The following is a 6189-nucleotide window of genomic DNA, read 5'->3' as shown; positions in this document are numbered from 1 at the left end:
TCGCCCCCGGGACCTCACTCTTCCTTCGGTCGCGGGGAGGAACCACTTGTGCGATCGCCGCTCTTCGGCGCCCCCGCTTTAGCCCAGCGACAGCTGCGAAGCCACGGGCGGTGCGGGCTGAGGCGGCCCCAGCGTAGGACACCTCCCTGCGGCCCCGCCTCCGGGCACAAATAACCACCCCTCCTCGTTGCTCGGGCTGTTTCGTGGCCCGAGTGGGAGTTCACGGGGCGGATGAGCTACGCCGCGTCCCCACGGTGCTTTTCAGCGTGGCGGGGGCTGGGTCGCCAAACTGGCGGTAACTGCCGTGGGAGAGGACCGAGAGCGACCTTTCTCCCTTTTTTTAGTATTATTTCCACCTAAACCTCCCTTTTTCGGTGTTCCCCAGCGGCTTCAAGTTCACGGAAGAGTTTGCGGCTGCTTTCAGCCGTGTCCACCTCAACCCTGGAAAACTGCCCCTGTATTTTGATTAAATATGTCGGGTTTCTTACATTCAGGAATTTGCCTGTCAAGAACACTCGAGCACTTGATAACAAAATTATTTCTTCATGGAAAAAAAAAACCTAGTTGGAATAACTAGCATATAGCCAAAAGCTGTGCTAGCTTTGTATGGTGGGGCCACCGAGTCAAGAAAGGAAAAAAAAGATCCTTTGACATTTGAAATAGTATGAAGGATTTCAAACTTTCAGATTATCTGCAGGCCAAGGGGGACTCTCTAAGGAATTCAACATGGATTTGAAAAGGAAATGACATTCAAACTTCTACAGTCTGTTTTTGAACAAAAATACTGTAAAATTGGATGATTTATTAATATTATTTTATTAGGAGTTTCTGTTAAATATGTACATGAGAAATTATGAGTGCCGAATATTGAAATGATGAAAAATAATACTCTACATGTTTATAGTTATGTTTATATGTTTAATCAATAGATCCATCCTGTTAAAATTGATCTAATTAAGGCTAATTATCTTGTTGGCATGAAGCCTGGTCCTGTACCACTGTTTTCCATGACTGCTGTAGACAAGAGGATCAATTCTGGAATAATTAGAAAAAATAGTCACTGCAGTACCTTCAGTAGCTCTGTTTGCTTTTGCGTTGAGCAGTCCGCTTTTTTGATGAGATATGCCTGGCATTTGCTTCTGCTGATAAGAAACGGGTAAATGGGGTGGGAAGATGACGAGCAAACTAAAGACTAATTTACAGGGAGAAGTTAATATTTGCTAATCTGCCAGACACAGTAGGTTATTGTTTCTTGCTGCAGTCTGAATGGCAATCAGTGTTTTTCTAAATAATGTCATTTTCCACAAAATGCAGAATCAGTGTTAATCCATTCAGTAGTGCAGTTACATCACCTTACAGGAAGCAAGAACAGTATGTCTCTGTTGTTCTCCAGAACGCCCGTGTTTGGCAAGTGCAGAAGGAAGCCATGGGCTGAAAGAAGACGGAAGCAGCATGCTATTCCACTTAGTGTTACTGACTTGTGAGGCCTCCTTCAGTAGTAGCACCGTGTCTATTCCACATTTGAGTTAGTTTTTCTGTTGCTTTGGCCGGGAGTGAGGTTGGGCCCTAAACAAGAAAAAAAAGAATCAAAATGCTGGATAACAAACACAAAAAGTGAAAACATATCTTTTAATTCGTTAACTCTTTGAAGTGAGTAATCAGACATTTAGGAGTTCTTGAGTTTTATGTCTGATTAGAAGATCATAATTCAAAGGATTGTTTTAAAAACAAAATAACCCATTTTTGTCAGAAGTACGCTTACCTTGTTAACTTGTTTCTCAAGTGCTGTAAAATTAACATCTTTAGCACTAGATGGTTTGCATATAATCACGATTCAGTATCGCCCTGTTTTGGCTCTGGTTTTATTGAAGACAAAAACTTGCAGCACATAGTTGTAAATTTGTTGAAATAATGACCCTTTCCTCATTATATGCTTTAACAGCTATACATCACTGGCTTCTAGGATTAACCATAATGGTAAGTTTATCCCAGAATTTGCCAACTATTACTTGCAAATATAAATGCAATTTTTTGATGAGTGACAAAAAGCATATGACAGAAGCCACAGGCTGGATTTAGCCACTCAAAGTAGTGTAGACAAGTTCCGAGAGCAGAAAAGGTAGTTCCAATGTACTCTGATTTATAGAAATGAAATTTAAAACATATGTGCATTTAACAGAACTCGGTCCAAATCATATTTTTCATGTATTACAACCATCAGTGTCCAGTAGAGGGAGAAGAATGATTCCAGACTTATCCGCATTTTTAATTTTGCTTATGGTAGTGCTGATGGAATTGATAGCATGGACTAAAATACATCACTACAGATATTGTGTTTAAAATGGATGCTAAATTTCATCTGTACTTTAATGCCCTCTTATTTAACTACAGGATAATATACAGGAATAAAAGATTGGAGATACACTGTAAACTCTTCACTGATAAGCAGGACAAAGAAGTCTGCAGGAGTAAAGTCCAGTATGCTTCAATTATGAGTGCAAAAAACAAAGTAAAGAAATTTGCAGATACAAAAATCCAAATGAGATACTGAAAATATATAAACTAATGCAACTTCTTTAAGCTTTAAACCAGTATTCTCACATGCAGCAGAAATTATTAAACTGACACAAAAACTTGTTTCTAAAAACTATCCTAAAACGTACATTACTGTAGACAATCAGAAGTAGCCTTTATGTGCAATATAAAGGGCAGTCAGCTGCCAGTCTTTAAGAAAAGGTAAATCTATGGTTACATTGAACATTTAAAGCAATATTTAAGTACAAAAGGACAAGTAAATAGAGACTGGTGGCCATTCTGTAGGGATGCAGCTGATCACGGAACAGTAATAACATGAGGAATCCACTTACTAAATTCTGGCAGGATGCACATAAACTGCAGTCAGCAAAAACTGATGGAGCAATGCAGATACGTCGCTGGGGATGGATATGTCATCAGTCAGGACTGTCCTTGGAGCCCTTGTCTTGTGAGCATGGTGAAGAACATGCACTGTTCTTGCTTCATACCTCATTTCCCCACAACTGTCACATTTCTTTCTAAATCTCCTCTCTAAATCTTCCTCTGCTCCAGCATCTTTCCCTCCTCTTGCTTTTGTTCTTTTAAACTTCCATAAAATTTTCTATGCTAACTGCCTCTTCCCCTCACTTCCTCATATGAGGGGAGCCTTTTCCCTTTACATCCATTCCTGCAACCCCCTTGGTTACTTTCATTTGTTTATTGTCGGTGTTGCCAGTTTTGCAATCTTTTGCAATCTTGGGACACTAAATGATTTTCTTAAAGCATCAACTCATACAGCTTTATGACTTTATGGGAATTTCAGTTGGAAACATCTCTATGTTTCTGTCGTTCAATAAGCATTCACTGTTTGTAGAGGAAAATTTTGATAGCATGAAGTGTAATGAATGGCTCAATAACTAAAAGGCAGAAAAAGGTTTACTGCAGTCCCTGAATATTTTAAGTGTTTTAAGCTACCTGTCCGTGCACATTAGGGAACAGCTAACAATCTACTTTCTCTGGTAGGAAAGCTCTTTTTATAACTTCTGTAAATACTTGGACTTGAGCCTTCCTGATAACTGTTTCTGCTGACCAGCAAGAGTTTTCTAAGGAGTTGTGTATACAGCACTGAAGGTTACCAGCCCAACTCACACCTAAGCAAGATGAAGAAATGAAGGACATGTGTTTGTAACAGAACGGAGCTCAGTGGACTCAAAAAAGGGTGAACCAGATGCAAAAATACTGCTGTAAGCATCTCAACTACTTATTCTAATGCTAAAGAGGGGTATGATTTTGAGCTGAGCTCAGAGAAGTGACTGCAGCATAAATATAGACTAAAAGTTACATACTAAGCAATTTCAATTTTTTTCATTAATTGATGTTGGGTTATGAAAAGAACCTCAATGTAGCTGGGAAATTTTTTCCTGGAATTGAGGGCTCTGAGTTTTACGTGGAACGTGGCTGCCATCTACCGCTGCATGCGGGGTGCATCTGTTTGGTGTTGGCCGGTGGAAAAGGCTGGCTGTGAGACCATTCGGTTTCAATAGCCGCATATAAAATGCTACTGTGATTGGTGGTCCTTCATGTTTCTTGAATTTTCTCAGTTGCCATGGGGCTGAGGAGGAAATACAGTCCTGTCTAGCAGCTTAGTTTGTTGGGCCCTTCTCTTTTTGCTTGTAAAATAGCTTTCATTTCTTTAGTTGTTATTCCACCTTGAAATCTTCCATGTAAATACTTCCACTCGCCATATTATTTAACTACCTACTTCTAAGGATCTTCAAAACCTGAACCTGCAAGCTTTTCTGTGAAAAAAAAATGTTTTGTGAACTAGCCTTTCTCTCAGGACTTCCTTGTAACCTTTTATCCACTTCTTGATCTTTATGTCTATGAAAACTCTTTAAATCTGTCTTCAAAACAAAGCAGAGTCACTGATAAGGACTGCTTCCTGTTCGCACAACCTCTTTGTGAAATTTCACTCATTACAAAACATCAACTAGATCTGAAAATGCACTTGATGAAACCTTTCCAACACCAGTGATAAATTTCCTATACAGTAACTGGACTTTACACCATCAAGCACTTGATACCGAAACATCAGCTTGCAAAGGCCATGCCCAAATTTACTTACTGCACCACTGTGGTGGCTGTGTATCTTTTCAAATGTTGTTATTGACATCCTATTGCAAAGGGCAATTACTCTAAAAACACTTGCTCAGAAAATTGTCTTCTAACTTTAATTTTTAAAAGATACATTAATTTTAAAGGATTCCACAGGGGGACTTGGTGGAATTTGGCTTGAAACAGCCAATTCAGCGAGGCATTCCTCTGCCCCAGGGTTTAAAAATCTGATCTCATATGATGTGTGTCAATAAATTAAGACTATAAATTGCCAGTTGTGAGGCCTTGGGAGCTGCTATAATAATACAAAGGAGACATTAAGTTGAGCTTCACTTGCACTGAATTTGGATTGATTTTATTCTAAAATCCTGGAGGCTGTCTGATAAACATATTTGTTTTCATTTTTTACCATGAGATCAAAGAATTAGTAGAACTGCCTAATTCAGGGATCTGCATTTGAGTGCCAGTTTAAGCAACTGGACGTTTTTGTGGCTTTACAATAGATTTTGTTGTCAAGGTTTAGTTTTAAGTGTAAGGCTGAGTAGCAGGGGCACTAACTAACCTCCAAGCTCCATGATGTAACTTTGATTAAATAATTTATTTCACCTTTGCTGTAAAATAATACTTTTGTATTTTTATCTGTACACATCTAGATGGGTCATTATAACTAACTAGGGTAGTCTGTGTCCAGCTGGACTCATCTCTGTGGCTATATTTTAAAGTCCTGTGTATCACACAGGATAGAATATAACGAAAGCTGCAGCTGCTGCTCTGACAAAGTATTTTCTAAGCCTGGACCTCCCCCATCCTCGCTTTCAAAGGAAAAATTCCCACTGACTTAAACAGAAGTTGTCACGGTTGTAAGAAAACTTGAGTTTATCTGTAAAAGCACTTCCCTAAAGCACGACTGCCTAAGAAGAATGATAGAATAGGCAAATCTATTAAAGAAATTAATGAATTAAATAGAAGGGGTTTTTAAAAGAAAAATGACGGGCAACATACACACTGATACTATGACTGAAATATCTCATGTATCCAAGCTGATGCACACACAATGAGCTGATGTGTGTCTTGTATGCCTTTGTAATTTGGAAGCAATCTTTCTCACCAGAAAGTGTTTTTGCACAAGTTTTTATTATAACAAACTGGAAGCAAGTAGTTGCAGACCTGATCTGAGGCAAGAGGACATTTAATTACAAATCATACCAGGGTATGTATAAATGCCTGGCAATACCAAGTGATAAATTTCTCTGTAGGCCCTCTTAAGCCTACAGCTTTCCTCTGAAGAGGTCAGAGGACAAGGCCGCACCGGAAAATAAGCCAGAGAGGCCCAAAATTGCACAGTCGGCCACAGCGGGACCCGACAGCCCTGGGGGTGGTTGGCGCAGCGAGGCAGAGCGGGACGGCGTGCCAGACCACTCGTGGCCAGCAGCACTTCCCCTGGAGCTCAGAGGCCTCAGAAGCGGCAACAATGCCCCCTACGGCCGGGCCCGCCGGTACAGCCCAGGGGAACGGGAACAGCGCGGCCTTCCCAGCTGTCAGCGTCCCGGGCCGCCCTCT

Source organism: Mesitornis unicolor, unplaced genomic scaffold, assembly GCF_000695765.1.
Source record: "Mesitornis unicolor isolate BGI_N332 unplaced genomic scaffold, ASM69576v1 scaffold54126, whole genome shotgun sequence".
Lineage (NCBI taxonomy): Eukaryota > Metazoa > Chordata > Aves > Mesitornithiformes > Mesitornithidae > Mesitornis > Mesitornis unicolor.
This window is presented reverse-complemented; position numbering follows the sequence as displayed.